At 38.2% G+C, this 18,495-nt stretch overlaps 1 protein-coding gene across 2 annotated transcripts in view; it reads right to left on the minus strand.

Moving 5' to 3' along the window:
- The window catches only part of LOC124274331 (protein FAM53A-like), a 79,940-nt gene that overhangs the window by 41,505 nt on the left and 19,940 nt on the right, over positions 1-18,495 (minus strand). Inside the window, exon 1 of one of the 2 annotated variants that reach the window (XM_046709692.1) lies at positions 12,449-12,508. The exons of the other annotated variant lie outside the window; for it this stretch is intronic. The gene's annotated coding sequence lies outside the window, so the exon portion shown is untranslated. Of the gene's footprint in view, positions 1-12,448; positions 12,509-18,495 lie in introns of those variants that run through there. 2 annotated transcript variants of the gene reach the window in all.

Here is an 18,495-nt window from a genome sequence, read left to right on the forward strand (position 1 = left end):
TAAAAAGCAATTAAGCAAATAAATTATTCAAATATTTTCAGAATATGTTGCTGATTTCCTTCGAGACAATGAAACGTGATTAACAAACATCAGATGCTGATTTGTCATTTCTTTATACAAGTAATAACAGAATATACCAAGCTAATAACAAACATGCACATAACTGACTGAGGGATAAAACAAACAGATGGGTCTTACCGTCCCAGCCTTATGTTTTATAGTTTAGAGAAATGCATTACGAACTACAGTTAAAATGAAACATAGTTCGTAATTCGCATTATTGGACCCTGGGAGTTAGTTATATTCATAGAAAATTGTAGTATATTTGAGTTTACTCATCACATTCATTCCCATGTAAATAAAATAAAATTAACAACCCCACTAAATGGAAGTGGATAATCTAAGTCAACACTTCTGCATTAAATGTTCCTCCCTACTGGCAAGGCTTGTTGACAGCCAGTCTTCAAACTTGTACCCTATTGCTGTGTTAACCAAATACAACCAGACCCATGTTATATCAGCAAATATGGCAAATAATAAACACCGCAGTCAGCATATTTCTAAATACAGCCTTGTCCTCAAACAAGTGCTATATGGGGATTAATATGACAGTCAATAAAATGAGGTGAAAAAACATCTTGTAAACACTTCCAGGGGGACTGACAAAGATCCCAGCTGAGTGTCTCCATCAGTGTGAGCTAACCATCCCACTTGTTGACTAGCTTCGACTACAGCACATGTGGAAGGGTGTTTTCACCGACCTTCCTTAGTTTGTTCCTTCAGTTTTTATTACATATTCAGCAATATTACAGCTTTTAGTAGAGCTGGCACCAGATAAACTGCCGCCTGCACAATAATCTTTCAAATCTGAGGGCTTAAGTCCACTCTTGACATCATTAAAAGTAGATTTTAGTGGTGAAATGCGGACTATTATTTCCTGAGTTTATATACTGAGCAGAAAAAGTTAGGGACCACAAATTTTAAATTTAAGTTCTCCATCTTCACTACAGACAAATATCCATCAAAACTGTTTTTGTTCAGCATTGACTTGACAGAACTTTTAATTATATTTTGTATCTGCACAAGTGGCTGAAGTCACTGTCTAATTAACATTCCACATGTGGAGGCCGAGCTGGCTGAGTGGGCTAGACAGCAGACATTGTGTGCTGGTGATTAGGTGCCTGACTCTGAGTGTTGGTTCAAGTCCGACTCAACCTAACAAAAGAACTAGAATCTGTACTTTAATGAGAAAGTGTAATCTCCAAATATAACATGTGTTACTATCTGCTCCCCAAGATAAGGCATAAAAAACACCTTTTTTTTCCCCTGTAAATCTTGTGAATGATTTGTGCTAACAACGGGGCAAAATATTCTTACACTTTTGGTAAGCACCTGGCACAATCCCCTTACACACATTCCACCACTTTCTGCCTTTCATGTACAACGTGGGGTGTTTCATGTACAACGTGGTGTGTTTCATGTACAACGTGGTGTGTTTTGGCAAGATTGGTTATTTTCTGACATCGATTACTTGTGCTTAAGATGCATGAAATCCAACCTACATGTAACAAGACTCCACGTAATAACTTCACTCACAATAGAACCAATTTAGGGCACCTAACAGACATCCAAGCTGGAATTACAACATCCGTAATTCAGTGAATCTTGCTTCCAGGTGACAGGACATAAAAATGGTGCTCCACAAAACTGAAACCTACGTTCACAACCAAACAAAACATATCACATTGAAAAGATGAACATTAACCCACAATAACCAATACTCTAACTAAGAATACAAGTGTTTGTAGACAATCAAATTACCACGGAACCTTATTCAAACAGACATATCAAATACATCCACCAAAGACAACATATTCTAAAGTAGCTCATTAAACACCTACCTAGATGAACCATGATATGACAAGGCTTAAATCCGTTATGGCCAGATCTCTAACAGAACTACTCTCTCTGTCAGCCCATACAGCTATCTGTTTGTCAATATTCACTTGCTCTTTTGTTGCGGTATAAACTAAAACCCACAATAGCGCTGGCGCTGACAATACAACAGTGGAGATGGCCAGGTGTATGTTATTACAGCCACTCATTTGGCCTGAGGAAATTACTGCGATAATATCTCAAGTTGGGACTCTTGAAGACAAGCAGTATGTTTACTGTAGTGATCCTGCATTGTGAGATCAGGTGTTAGAAATTAGGTGGGGTCGTCTATAAACCGTTAAGTCGTTATCGAGGGCAATGCACAAGATGCAGAACATGAACTTGTTGACCATGTCCACTAAGGAAACAGTAAACTTCCATTCATTTTGTTCACAATAATTCAACAACTTTGATCATTTCTTTAGAGAGACTGAATACTTCCTCTGCTGTTCCTGCCGGAAGCAGGGGAAGTGAAAGAACTAGGCATGGATGTAGTAAACCAGCTAGTTTGTCACAAAGCCACCATTTATTGAAAATTTAAATTTTTCTAAGAAGTGAGTGAGTTTAGTTTTACGCTGCTTTTAGCAATATTCCAGCAGTATCACAGCAGGGAACACCAGAAATGGGCTTCATACATTGTACCCATGTGGGTAATCGAACCCGGTCTTCGGCGTGACGAGCAAACGCTTTAACCATTAGCACCCCACTGCCCTTTTTTTAACAAGCTGAATAAATCCAAATAAATTAAACTAAAGCTACTCCACTTAAGAAATGATACATCCACGCAAGAAATGTAATAGCAATTCCAAAGAATTGGATAATTTACAGAATTCATGCACCAAACTTAGTTAAACCATTTTGATTTTTAAAACATAAAACCTTACTTTGTTATGAACAAAGACATGAAAACATTTGAAAACAATAGGTACAACAGTTTGACTAAAGAGGTAGGTGTTAGTTTACTTGTTGATGAGCAATATTCCAGCTGTAAGATTGTGCTAATAATAATGAAGTAAATAATCAAGTCTGGGCCAGACAATACCATTCCTAACATCAGGAACATACATCCATACAGTTGGGATATTATGACATGGAATCAACCCTGATGCCAAACCTGGGCACCATTTAGTTGCCTCTTACAATAATTGTTTGTTTGTTGTTTAACACAGAAACATTCCAGCTATATGGTGGCGGTCTGTATTTAATTGTGTCTGGACCAGACAATCCAGTGAGCAACAGCATGAGCATCAATCTACACAACATTATCCGATGACATGTCAGTGAGCCTGACCACCCGATCCCATTAGAGCCTAAAAAAAAATGTTATGGTTCCGATAACCCGACCGACCCTTGAAGTCTGGTGCTGACCCTAGTTTTTTAAGAGGTATGAATAAAGCAAGCTTTCAGATACCATTGTTGTTGCCCGGCGCCAATGGACATCGTTCATTCTGATAGAGAAAGTCCACACGATGGTTGCAAGCTTGATTGAATAAACAATTATACATTGATAAAGGTATCATTAGTTCATACCTTACTTCTAAAAGAAAATGTGAAAAAAAAAAGAATTCCTACCTACCTAAATTTTAAAGAGGTGTAATCAGAACCACAACATTTTTTTTATTTGGCCCAGTCACCTCTTAAGACAGGATGGGTTTCTGAAGACCAATTCTTACCCAGATCTTCACGGGTCCCTCTTACAATGAGTGAGTGAGTGAGTGAGTGAGTGAGTGAGTGAGTGAGTGAGTGAGTGAGTGAGTGAGTGAGTGAGTGAGTGAGTGAGTGAGTGAGTGAGTGAGTGAGTGAGTGAGTGAGTGAGTGAGTGAGTGAGTGAGTAGTTGTACGCCGCACTCAGCAATATCCCAGCTATATGACATGTGTCAACCAAGTCAGCGAAACTGACCACACGATGCCTTTTATCGCAAGCACATGGGTTGCTGAAGACCTATTCTATCCCGGATCTTCACGGGTCTTACAGTGAATCAAGAAAGGTAAAAATCAAAAGTACTGACAACTCATGCACCAAACTACTCCTATGCATCATTCACAACATGTGAATATAATGTGAATACAAGCAGGGCTCAGATGATAGGTCTCTGGTGTGTTATCTCAACCATGGCATGCGATGTCATTTGCTGATGTTATTTAGATCTGATATCAAGTCTGCAGTAATGACATAAAGTAATGAAATATGTAGGCAGTAACTCTGGCAGAGTTGAAGTATAGAGAAAGACATACTCAGGTGGTCACTGACTATTTTCGGTAGTATATGTGTATACACCAGAGACGGAACAGTCCCATGCAACATTATGTCCACAGAATGTCAGTAGATATCTGAACAGTGTGTGAAATAGCCACTGGCCTGCTAGACTGTGGCTAGCAAAAATCCAGTCGGGCCAGTAAATCTCCATAGTCACTGGCCCCACTGGCTAGAGAATTTTCATGGGGTCATTTTGTAAACATATCACTAACTTGTGGAGTTATAATACACTTTTAAATCATGCAAGATTATGGCCATATAAATATGATCCTCATATATTGCAGCTCAATGATGACGTATCCCAGAACTTCAGACATGTGCTTTCTTATTTGTATTTGATGGTATTTTACCTTATTGTAATCTTTTGCTTAGTTTCAACATTCAAATTTCGGGCTAGTGAAATATTTTGTGGGTCAGTAACTTTCAGGAATAGCTAGAGCGACTGGCTAGCAAAATTTAGAAACTATTTCACACAGTGTATCTGAACAAGGATCTCAATCACAGAATGAAACCTTAGTAAATCCATGATCTGCACGGAAACCAGGACTGCTGTGTCAGCAGACATTAGACATTGATTATTTAGTATTTTTGTTTGATACTTTCTGTTGTCAGTGTGATACTGTTCCCTTGGAAGCACATCGGAAGATCATCGGAAGATCATCAACTGATCAGACATACACAAGGGACCGCCTTTCCATACACAGCTGATACAAGACTGACACTCCACATATTGACAACAGATCAGCAACACAACTGTATGACCATCTTTAAGAATTGAGGTACCGGTACATTACTCATCAGTCATCCTTCAAGACAAGGGGCAGTGGTAGCCCAGTGGTCAAAGCGTTCGCTCGTCACAACCCGAGTTCGATTCCCCACATGTGTACAATGTGTGAAGCCCATTTCTGGCATCCCTTGCTGTAATATTGCTGGAGTATTGTTAAAAGCGGTCTAAAACTAAAACCCACCCACTCCTTCATGACAACAAAATGTAAGTTCCTGATGTTTTGAGAGACATGTTCCAAAGATCACTAATTTCCACTTGTTGGTATGTCTTCATGCTACCACTGTTTTGTTAAAATTACTACAACCCTTTCAAATCTATGTTGATAGGGCTCTCCTGGTGTCAAAAACATACGCCACTTTAACGAAAATTGTTTTAATAGCAAACAAACTTTCCGAGGTTCCTTTTGATCATTTACTTATTCTTTAGGACACGTCAATCTTTGAAATAAAATGCTATCTTGTCCCACCCACATGAGTACTTCAACTACCATCTCACTAGCAGTATCTGGTTTAAACATATTTTATTCCATTCAAGAAGAAAGAAAAGGATTGGCAAACAAGCCTAAGTGGCTTATATTAATGCCGCTCCATAATACATATGAAGGTTCACATTTGTGCAAAATACATATTTATAGTGGTTATAACAAGTTATCTCTGAATAATAACAATCATGGATATCAACAATTTATCTTGGTTCAGTTTCGTGGCCAGTTGATACAAATAAAAAATATAAGAGAAGCTACAAAACTTTATGAATCAAAACGTTTTGATGTAATAATGAATTGATGGATTGACCGTAGAATATCCATATTCGTCTGATGAGATACCGAAGTTATTGCCATTTAGCACATCCGCAGGGAGAACCCTTTCACATAGAAATACGATTAAGTATCGAGTGGTATTATATCTAGGACACATGAAAAAAAATAGTGGAATACATCCTCATGATCTTGTGAGCAGGAACAAGAAGCATTATCAGAAATGAAGCGATTATACTTATCACTGTTTAAGTCACTGCATCCCAATCTAAAGGCGACAGTGTATTATTTGACAAAATCGGCTACCAAAATTTAGATCGAACATTGTGTTGGTATTAACTTGTGGTGTGATTGAATTCTTAAACTGTCCAACAGAGGCGTTTGTCGCATTTGTAGGTAGGTCATTCCACAGTTTAATTGTATCGGGCAAAAGCGATTTGGCGTAATTAGCAGATTTACATCTTATAGACTGATAATTTTCATTATTCCTAAGATTGTAGTTACTGTTATCAGACACATTCGCTGGAGCAAGATCACAAAGATAGTCAGGAACCATATGGTTTACCATTTTGTAAAATAATGTTAATTTAAGCGTTTCTCTCCGCTTTTGATAAGGAAGTCATGTTTGTCTCATGATACAGTTTCTCATGGCTTGTGCCTCTAACTGCACCGCTTATATATTGTGCGTAAGGCATCTAAGTGAAGGTTTTCTAGTGACAAGGACTGTTCCTTTGTACAATTGTCCCAGAGATGACAGCAATAGTCAAACAGAGGTAAGATAAAGGATTTATACATTGTTTCGAGAGTTTTGCGTGATAGTCTATATTTAAAACTACTTGAAGGCAGTTAATCATAGGGCTAATTTTCCTTATCATTTCATTAATGTGGGAATGCCAGAGGAGGTTTTCCTGAAAAAATAATGCCTAGGTGTTTATGAGTCTGCACTTCATTTATAGGTGTACCATTCATCGAGAGGGAGGTTTCAGAGTAGAAGGTTTCTTGTTTTGTGTGAAAACTGGATAGTTTCAGTTTTGTTTGGATTAAATTTTACTTGCCAGGTTTCAGCCCATTTAGATATTCTGTCTAAATCTGAGTTAAGAATAAATGCACTTTCATTATGGGGATAAGATTCGATTATTACATAGAGTGATGTGTAGATCTCTGAAAAGGTATATTACTTTCGATTCCATCAACTATGTCGTTTATGTATATTAAGAATAAAAGAGGTCCAAGGACTGATCCTTGGGGCACCCGGCTATTATCGGTTTTAATTCTGATTTGTAACCTTGGATAACTACTCTTTGCATTCTATTTTGCAAATAACTTCCAAACCATTTCAGTAACTTCCCATCTATCCCACATGATTTTTAGTTTATGGATAATCCCTTTGTGCCAAACTTTATCAAATGCCTTGCTTATATCGCCAGAATACAGCTCTTACTTCTTTTCCGTTGTCTATAGCTTTAGCAATAAAGTTATACAAATGCGTGAGTTGGTAAGCTGTTGAATCTCCTGGCATGAATCCAGATTGTAAATTTGAAAGGCAATTGTTATCTCTCATGAAGTTAAAGACATATTTAAATATACATTTTCAAAGACCTTGGATAAACAAGATGTTAAGGCAACGGGTCTATAGTTCGAACAATCGTTAATATTACCTTTCTTGTGGATTGGTATAACTGATGATTCTTTCCATATGTCTGGGAAAACTGATGTTTGTAGTGACTTGTTAAAGAGTTTAGTTAATGCTAGTGACAAGGAGGGGATACCAAGCGTAGGAAGCGGTTTCCTATACCATCTGGTCCACTCGCTTTGGTAATGTTTAACGATGATAGAACATCTTCAACATCCTGCTTTGTAAGATATAAATTCCTCATATATTTACTATTATTGTTTAAGGTCATATTTGGAAGATCCTTATTTGGGTCAGCGATTGTTGCCTGGTCAATAAAGTAATTATTTAAAAGCGTTGCTATTGATTCTGGTTCTTGATAGACTTAGTTATTGTGGGTAATAGGAGGAAAGGAGATACTTTCAGATTTTCTGTTCATATAGTTTTTAACTAAACGCCACCATAGTTTAGTGCTATGATTATTGTTTATTTGAGTGTCTAATTTTTGTTGCATAATCTTTCTTGGCTTTTCTAACTGCAGAAGTCACTTGATTTCTTAATGATCTAAAAGTAGCCCAGTCATTTTCACCATTTTTGTTTCGCTATTTTTATGTTGTCGATTTCGTTTCCGCATGAGTTTGCGAATGTTATTATTCATCCAGGGAGTATCTTTACATCTTATTCTAACAATTTTGTTTGGTATATTGGAATCGCAGATATGAGATAAGGTTTTCACAAATGCACCTGTGCTCACATTTATGTCAAGTGATGACAGTGCGTTTTCCCAATCAGTATTGTCAGCGTGGAAGCAGATATCGTCTTTGTTTACCAATGTGTAATCGTAAACTTTTCTCAGATATATTTTTGTTGACTTCATACATTCTTTTAATGTTACGGATACTGGACAATGATCGCTACAAAAAGGTTCTAAAACATTTGACTCTTTTACCATATCGAGACGAGAAACAAATATCAAATCAATAAGGGTTCTACTGTTTTGGGTGACTCTGGTTGGTGAGTTTATAAGTTGGTGCAAACCGTAAGCCACCATAAGATTGTTTATTTTAGCGTCTAATTTGTTGTAAATATCAATGTTAAAATCTCCAACAATGATTGTATCTAACACTGCATCTTAGAACAGATCCTATAGAGTCGTTTATCCCCACAATATTTGGCTTTAAAATAGCTTTTAATGCTTGCACAATTTTTCGATTTAATATTTCATGTTTCTCGTACTTATGTTTTATTTCTGTGTGTATTACACATTTCTAGATGTGTTCTTTCACATTATCTTGACTTATATATTATTTAATGATGTAATTTCACCTGTTAAAGGAACAGTGATAAATTATTGGCATTAATTCTTTTAATAGCAGAACTTCTGAGAATGTAAGCTCTGACATTATCATGAGGATCAGTTTCTATTGCAGAATTACGTACTGGCTCCCTGAAGTAAGATCTATGACATATGCTCTCAAAACTATGTAGGATATCAAGCCATGTCAATGTTAGGATCGGTTGTGAAAAGACAGATAGCTTTTATGATATGACAGATAGAACGTGTTTGCAACCAAAACCCAATGCCCCAAACAGACCATAAATGCTGGACATTTACCATGCAATTCCTTAGTGCACAACTGCAGGGGGGCATTCTTGATTCTGACATTTCCGTAATCACCTAGATTCCTAGATTCAAATGAAGAACCCCAGGACCTAAATAAAATTTGATTGCTGCCTACTCTATTGAACATCACACAGACAAAATGAGAATTTTGCAGATGACAGCTTGACATAGTCTTAAAAAAACCCAGACAATACACAATACCCAACATGTACAAGCACACAGTCGACTGACCACCAAACATGGTGTTTCAACTGTGAACACACACAGCCATGCATAAGCCACGTCTCAATGAGTTGATACAGAGCATGACCACAAGCTGAGACATACATAATAGTCAGCCGTGCTATATTTACTGCTTGTGAAACACCCAATGTCATAATGCCTGCCTGTCTGTCTGCCTGCAGTTGTGGAAGGAGCCCAACACTTGAGCATATGCCATTCACACCTACAAATGTCAACACCTCGTTACAACATAAACTCCCAGAAGAAAGATAAGCTTTATCAAACATTTCTCAAATACTACGACCAGGACACAAGTGGCAGAGTCTAAATCTAATTCCTTTAAGCACAGTAAATAAAGGTTATTTATCTAGACTATTTCAGTTATGAATACTATACTTACGGTTTTCTGTGCTTATCCTAATGGTTCTCTGAGCTTATGTACTACATAGCTAAGTTCGTACATATCAAATATAGCCAAGTTCATACATATCAAATATAGCCAAGTTCATACACATCAAATATAGCCAAGTTCATACGTAACAAATATGTCCAAATTCATACATAACAAATATGTCCAAATTCATACATAACAAATATAGCCAAGTTCATGCTCAGCAAATATGTCCATGTTCATTCACAACAAATCTAATGGATTTCTAAAGAGGTTCAAACGTTGAAATGTGTGTCCCAGGCTGATTGTCGTCATAGTGACAGTACTAGTTGTCGCTCATGCAATGAACCACAGGTCTATCTGGCCCTGACAAAGTTATTTATGGACATAGCTGAATTATTGCTGACTTCAGCATAAAATATGTCATTAGTTCACACGAGATTAACATAATACACCTGAAATAATGGTTTTAAAATAACCCTGCTGTCAACTATGAAGTCTACAAAGTTTTTCAACAAATATACTTTGTTTGTTTCATGTTAAAGTTGAATTCTGCAATATTCAAGTTGTATAATGGTAGCATGTTAGTTATAGAGTCGCGACTGTACAACTAGTGGTAGATATAGTGAGCATCAAAGACATGAAATGAACCACGTGAAGGAGCCAGACACCCAATCCACTGGGATGCCCCTTGTTGCTTGCACAGGTTGCTGGTGACCTATTCCAACATGGTTGACTGACTGACTGAGTTTGGTTTTACGCCGCTTTTAGCAATATTCCAGCAACATCACGGCGGGGTATTCCAACATGGACTCCCAACAGGGACAAAATAATTTATACTCCAAACGAGTTGGATCTTATGATGCCTCAAAAGGGATATTTCCCAAAGGGTTGCAGACGTCCCCATGTCACGGAAGAACCCATTACATCGGACACTTCATGACAGAATTCATGTGTTGTTGCACAAAAAATGTTGATCTAAACTCAATCAATAAAACAGGTTATCTAATTAGTCTAATTACCTGTAATTTCCCAAACAGGTAAAAATCAATCTACCTGAGATAGCAGCTAATTGTTGAACTCCTTGTTATCCCGAAGCCTCCTACATAATACATGGCGACCAGCCTGCAGACAGGGCACAACACAACACTCCACTGGCTCATGATACTTCGAACAATTACAGCAACATTGTGTTAATTAAAACTATAACATGTTCACTGAACACAAACCTGTTTTCATCGTACTACTTGTAATGTTAAAAACAAAACCTTCCCTCGTAACATTTCCTGAAGATATTTTGCAATGAAGCATGTAATATCTTATCTTTACAAATGCTCTTTGTTTTATCAGAGCGTCAAACTGGTAATACAAACAATAAGTCGATTATGAGATTCCTTTGTCTCTGAAATTCAAAACACGCACTCAACCTGTCATGACCCTGATGTCAAAATAGAAGATTCATGGCAAAGGTTCATTCAGTAATATCTGGCTAAATCAGGCGTAATTTTCAGTAATTTTACTTAAATGTCAGTAATGACCCTGTGAGTGGGTTACTCTCCATATCGCTCAGTCAGTTTCGTAAGTTTCAATTTTCTATCACTATTACAATATTGCTGTTTATAGTAGTGCCCAGCACATGTCTAGATGTATCTACATTTGGAGTGAGTGAGTTGAGCTTTATGCTGCACCCAGCAATATTAAAGCTATATGGCGGCAGTCTGTAAATAATCCAGTCTGGACCATACAATCCAGTGATCAACAGCATGAGCATCGATCTACGATTGGGAACCGATGACATGTGTCAACCAAGGCAGCAAGCCTGACCACCAGATCCCACTAGTCATCACTTACGACAAGCATGGGTTACTGAAGATCAATTCTAACCCGTATCTTTACAGGATATTTACATTTGGAGTAATGTTTACATATTTTCACATATTCTTTCAACAGTTATCATTAGAAAATGGACACTACTGAATCAGATGTTTCTTGGTAAAACCATAGAAGGTATCAGTGATGGGGAACCTTTATTTTAAAACGTTGATTACTCAGTACAGCTTTAAGCAAGAAGCATGTCTTAACAATTTCAGGATTACATGTGGAATGAACTTAGAGAGCCATGTTACCAGAAGCGAGTATTTGTAATCTTGGCCTAACATACCTTTCCTTATTAGACCCATGATACCATCTTCTACACAAGATAAGCCAGGGCACTGTATCAAGAAACTAGTCCTTGACAAGCGAAGTGTGACCAATATTTGTATTCATACCAACTCATGAATATTAGCGCAGGATATATTGAAAATATCACCTCTCCTTGCCTACACAGTTTCAGACAAGTCGATATAAGGAATTCTTCATTACTCATTACTGTAATCATGTATAAAGTTTTACCCAGTGAAGCTTATCTGCCAGTGAGAAACAGATATTGACTTCACAATAACCTTCCAAATCTGTTCTAATGACACACAATTTACCCATGTTAGGGAATCAAACCCTGGACATGGTGTGATGACTTAACACCTTATCCACTTGGCTAACCTACCATCAAGCACATTTATGTAAAGGAGAAAGAAAACACTTAGCTTCGATGTCTGACAAACCTGTATGACGACAAAACAATGTTACTGCCATGTTTGAGATCAAGAATGTAAGAACTTTGAAATAACCTTTCAAGAATCTAGTCAAATGCAGACAGGACCACGTTTCCTTGTGGACTACCATTTTTAATGTCTCAACCTGCCTCAAGGCTTAACTAGAGTACTTTATTTAAAGACATGAAAACAATATGAAACAGATCAATGTGAAACATTTAAACAAAGAAAGTCAACATTTCAAGGTAAGTGATGTATGTTTCACTTACTATCAAACACTGTCAGTAAAATCCGAGTCTACAAGCCGAGAGCCATGTGCCGGCAGTATGCACACTGCCTGCTGATATTACACCGTGCTGTGTATGCAACTTGTCAGTGGCCCAAAAAAACCTGTTACCTATAGCCTGTATCACACATGTGTGTAAACACCAGGTTCTCACTATCAGATAGTGTCACACAACAGACATTGCCCAAACACTTATAGTCTTTATCAGAAACATTCATCAACACGTTCAAAAGTAAGCATTAAAGATAGGGGCCCCTCTCATTATGTAAGTGTCGATGTTCGCTTTCAGGCCAATAAAACAATAACGCTTATGTTTGTGTTCATCTGTGAATGTGTTCATGTGTTTGTTCGTCTGTTTGTTCGTCTGTGAATGTGTTTGTGTGTTCGTCTCTGTGTGTTCAAGTGTGAGTTTGTGCATCTGTGAATGTCTTCGTCTGTGTGTTCATCTGTGTGTGTTTGTATGTTCATGTGTGTTTGGTGTTCATGTGTGTTTGTGTGTTCATGTGTGTGTGTTCGTCTATGAGTGTTTGCCTGTGTATGTTCAATCTCGTGTGTGTCTGTCTGTCTGCCTGTCTGTGTGTCTGCCTGTCTGTGTGTCTGCCTGTCTGTCTGTCTGTCTGTCTGTCTGTCTGTGTATTCATGCAAGTGTTCGTATGGTTTTCAGTTCAAGGTCCATATTGTCCCTTTCAAATACACAACAGCTAGGTAACCTGGGTATATTATACAACATACAGATCAGTATAATCTAGCCAAACTGGGTTGTAGTCAGGGTAAAAAACCGTTGTGGATCTGAGGATCAATCGACGCCTAAGACTGATTTGTTCCATATGATCAATCATCTGTTAGAACTTGTTGCTATTTTTCTGTATTTTCCATCTGTTGAACTTCATTAATAAAATTCTTGATTGTTTTCATGTTGACAGTCTATGCTTAATTATTCACATATATGAGGATCAGTTGAACATAAAGAATAAAGGTTTGCCGCAAATAGGATTTTTCAACACAATCTTGGCATTGACATAACTGATCAATCTTCGATTATTATTTATGACCTTGAGAACATCACTCACTATAAGAAGTATTGATGGACGTCATTTATACAATGCCATGACAGCACACTCCACAGCAGTGAAATAAACTGTACTATACACATTAATAGTAAACAGGTCCGTTGATCTGAGTTTCATTAGTTTCAGTACATAGTGACCTCATTTACACATGAATAGCCAGGACACCATCTGATGTCACCCATCAATACATGTACCAAGACGATGATCAAGGACCTGGCTTTCACGGATCATGCCACCTGTTAGTTGTGTGTAACAGGTATCAGCCAGCAGGGGACACAATTATGGTGTGTAACACGTATCAGCCAGCAGGGGACACAATTATGGTGCCTCTGGAGACTTTCAGGTTCGCTCCCATAGTAGGGGCAGAAATTATTTATTAGGGTCAGATGTTTATTTTCATTTTCTTTTTTGCACAATAATGATCAACTTTACCAAGTGTAACTCCACCAGAACTAGTCTCTCCTGAATTTTACCACTGGACTTACAGTTTCAAGTATCATGTCAAGTATTGGAATAGCAAGGCCACCTAAATCAGCAACGTTGAGCAATAGAGCTGCTAAATCACTCCACAATTTGCACACTCAATTCTAATTCCATGTATGTCATTATGGCAAATATGCACAATGCCTGATTGTCATTAAGGTAAATATGCACAATGCAATGACTGTCATTGTGGTAATTAAGCATGATGCTATGACAGTCATTGTGGTAAAAAGTATGACACAATGGAAACATATAACCCCACCCCCCAACCCCAGTTTTCACAACCTCAAAGACAATAATTGTGATGCCTTGACCGATATTCCATCTTGATTCAGTTCCATAAAGATAAATGGCGTGGATCACGCTGCTCGATATACCCTCCATTTGGAAGTACCTAACCAAGCCAATATTGTGCAAGATACTATCTCCCTGATGGCTGTGCTAACCTGTGGCGATAGTAACGCAATGGATACGGTTTGTGAACAATAGTGTGTGGCATGGTTGAAACAGGATACAGACTTATTACTTATGTCACTTGACGTGAGGCGATAACCATATTTATCACATGCACAATCAACCAACACCAGTTACGGCCACCAAAATTCCAATAGTCAACCCACGAAACTCAAATATGACGTAGACAGGTGTATTTGCAAGTTTGATAACTATTAGCATGAACAATTGCAGAGCATCCAGATCACTATTGTTCACAAATCTTAACTGATAGGGAGATGACCGGATTATGTCATGGACATAATATCAGGAAGATAATAAGTGAAGGGTAACGACAGATGTTGGTGAAGCCAGCTTTAGTTTGTAGGATGTGACGTCAAACACAGCTCATCGGAAAATGAGTTGAACTGACTGACTGACTGAGTTTGGTTTTACGCCGCTTTTAGCAATATTCCAGCAACATCACGGCAGGGAACACCAGAAATGGGCTTCACACATTGTACCCATTGTGGGGATTTGAACCTGGGTCTTCGGCGTGACGAGCCAATGCTTTAACCACTAGGCTACCCCACCGCCCCGAAAATGAGTTGGAATTAACATTGGCCTAAATGTTCAGTGGTGTTAGCTTATTGTGGGAGAAGCCTTTCATTTGTACCTTAGATGAACCGACAGACACCTGCACTGTGCTCGGAGATCAGGGTCAACTGACGGGTCTCAACCAACAAGCTGATGCTGTGACAAAACTCTAAAACACAAGTTTCAGTACCTTGGACTGTGGCCTAGCCATGACCTCAGGAATCTCTATCACACCACTCAGCACTAAGAGTGTGAGTGCAAGGTGTTTATGCCCTATCTTTGTTGCCATTCCACAAGGAAGAACTACCATGCTCACAGAGCTCCCCAGGCTGTGACACAGTTTAATGAGATGATGAAAACTGCTCCCTTTTAGTTCAATACAGGAAGTATAAATCACAAATCTTTATCCAGACCAAAAGCAAATCCAAGGTGGTCACCTATCTAAGGAGTAGCCCCATCCATACGTTAGTTGTACCAGCAAGGTACTACTACCTCCATGGTGTAATTCCAAGAGATCAATCAACTTATGTCCAGCTTGTTTGTTTGTTTGCCGTTAACACTGCAGTCAGCAATATTCTTGCTATATAGCTTTTGAGAAACCTAAAGACATGCAGTCAGCAATATTCTTGCTATATAGCTTTTGAGAAACCTAAAGACATGCAGTCAGCAATATTCTTGCTATATAGCTTTTGAGAAACCTAAAGACATGCAGTCAGCAATATTCTTGCTATATAGCTTTTGAGAAACCTAAAGACATGATTAGACTCAGTGAACTGGGATTTAAACCAATGATGAATGATTTCTGGCATGTCCAAGGGAGGCAACTCTGCAACATGATGATGCTTACTCCACTGGGCTACCATGGCTTCAGTTACAATGAATCAGTGATGAGTGAGTGAAGTGAGTATGGTTTTATGCCGCTTTTAGCAACATTCCATCAATATCACTGTCGGGGGACACCAGAAATGGGCTTCACACATTGTACCCATGTGGGGAATCGAACCCGGGTCTTTGGTGTGACGAGCAAACACTTTGACCACTAGGCTACCCCACAGCCCTGAATCAGTGATGACAGTTGAAGCAGCCAGTACTGCCATCTCAGGACTTGACACCAGAGATGGACTAGTATCTGTATGGGACATGAAACCTCAGTCATCACAGGGCCACTCATGGGTGCTGACTACACAACGCATGAGAAACAGAAGTTTTTCCAAGTTTCAAATTTCAGCAATTGTTCACCAAGTACATCCTGTCTGCTCAGTGCTCATTTCTGTGCCTGGGCCGAACAGCACTGTTTAGCTGACAGTGTCATATGGTCAGAAGGGAAGCTTTGTGTGTTTACATTGTGTGTCATAGCATAAGAAATAAACACAACACAAATACAGTAGGAGTAGATGATCTCTAAAACATCATATATATAACTGAATTCAGCCTTGTAATTCCCTTCACAAAGACATTCTCCAATGTCACCCACACCCATCACCATAAGTATTCTAAGGACATGGATTTTTTCTGCATTTAACTGGGTATATGTTTAACTTTGCTGGGTACGATCTCAGTATACTCGTCTTACATAAAAATACTTCTTATCTGATGCAGACACAGGAGGTTTGAAAAAACTGATTGACAGTGAAGTTAACTCTTGAAATTCTTTGAGAAAAAGATCATTAATCCCGGAGAAGCAGTGAAGTCCTTGAAGTTCACTCCAGGTAAACCTACACCTAATCTCCATGGGAAATACAATTGGTGAAACAAATATCTGTTCCAGGAGTCATGTAAGTTGGATGTACTTTAGCCAAGACAGATTAGGTTGAAACAGACACAGCAGAATTCACTCAAACACAGAAGATTCAGCAATTTGAAAAAATAAAATAAACTCTTATCTTCTTTAGAACATGAAGAAAAACACAAACCCTCCCTGAAATGAATCATGTCGCCGGAAGTCTCAAGCATCACTGTAATACTACATACATTCAGATGTCCCACTAACAATGGAGGAGTTGCTGCCTTGTCCGCAATGTCAAAATCCTTTCCTGCCTTACCGTAATGTCAAGCTAGCATGCTCCTCAACATATATACTACCCATCAAAAGTTTAGACTCACTTAAAGCACTCGCTATGTATTATGTAAATACATATGGTTACATAGAAGATGAATTTCTCCAGTAACTTGGGGAACCAGCTGCAAACTTTATGCACATGAATTGCACGATGATCATACATCAAATTGCTGAAAAGCAGGTGCAAATAGTGAATAGCTGCATTTTGCTGTAAAATTTTCGTAAGAATTCGCCAATTTTCACTGAGTTTCATCATATACTAATTACTAATATGAAAGAGCTGGCCGTTCTTTAATTCCTTTTGAAAGGTAAATCTTTATATTCTAAGAGTTAATAAATCTATGGTAAAGAGCCTTAAAGGAGAAAAATTATCAATTTCAAGTTTTTATAATACAGATTACCATTTCAGTTTTGCAAATGTGATAACAGGGCAATTAAACACAAATTAACATGTTAAATGCATTTTTTTTTTAAAAACACACTGAATTTTAAAAATAACATCTTTTACCAGTCTATGCCCTTGATGTGACATCATAAATATAAAAGAGAGCAACATCTAGAAACTCCTTAACTTCTCATCAACATGATAATGATAATAACTCATTGATCATGATTACAACAAAATATGATAAAATGCTCTGATCCCCTCACCATGACCATCATCTTCATCATCATAACAATAATACTAATAGATATTAATCATCATCTTGGTTGCAATAAGCGTTACCATGACAATACTAAGTAATGAGCCAGCCAATAGCAACATGGATAAGACGTACACAACACACATACTACGACGCAGCTCAGGAGACGAACTGACAATAGACTACTTCACCAGTCAGGTGCTACCCGTGCAGCCTCCAACCCACAAACATAAACTTGCTAACTGTGCAAGCGGAATAGAAGTACATCTCAAGTACAACTCGCTCCTATTATGTAATGACTTCTTTTTCCTCGCTATTCTTGATTCTGCTGATGTAGCATGTTTTATTCTTTTCTCGGCTATTTTCACTCCTGTTCGGACAAAAACCTTTGTTTATTCACAGTGAATTTACTTGCAGAATTTGACTAATGCAATACAGCCTCGATTTTGTTGACAACAGCAAGGCTGGCAATCCAGTGTTTGTTGACAAGGGGGAAGGGGCATCCTCGTCCCTCCTTCCTGATGTGCATACCATGGGAAAGCTACATCAGTATCGACACGCAACATGCCAGACAACCTCACAGCTTTATCCAACAACTATGGTCACTTGCACTCACATGCTGTGGTAAAGGTGCTCAATATTTATTTTTCTATTTTTGCTGTAAATGTTTGTTTACTTATTGATGGACTGAGGCTGCTAATTACAAGTGTAAAGGCATCAGTTGCTTGTTAAGATACTATGGATT

This window comes from Haliotis rubra, unplaced genomic scaffold (genome assembly GCF_003918875.1).
Source record: "Haliotis rubra isolate DU_JTF1 unplaced genomic scaffold, ASM391887v1 Scf19, whole genome shotgun sequence".
Taxonomy (NCBI): domain Eukaryota; kingdom Metazoa; phylum Mollusca; class Gastropoda; order Lepetellida; family Haliotidae; genus Haliotis; species Haliotis rubra.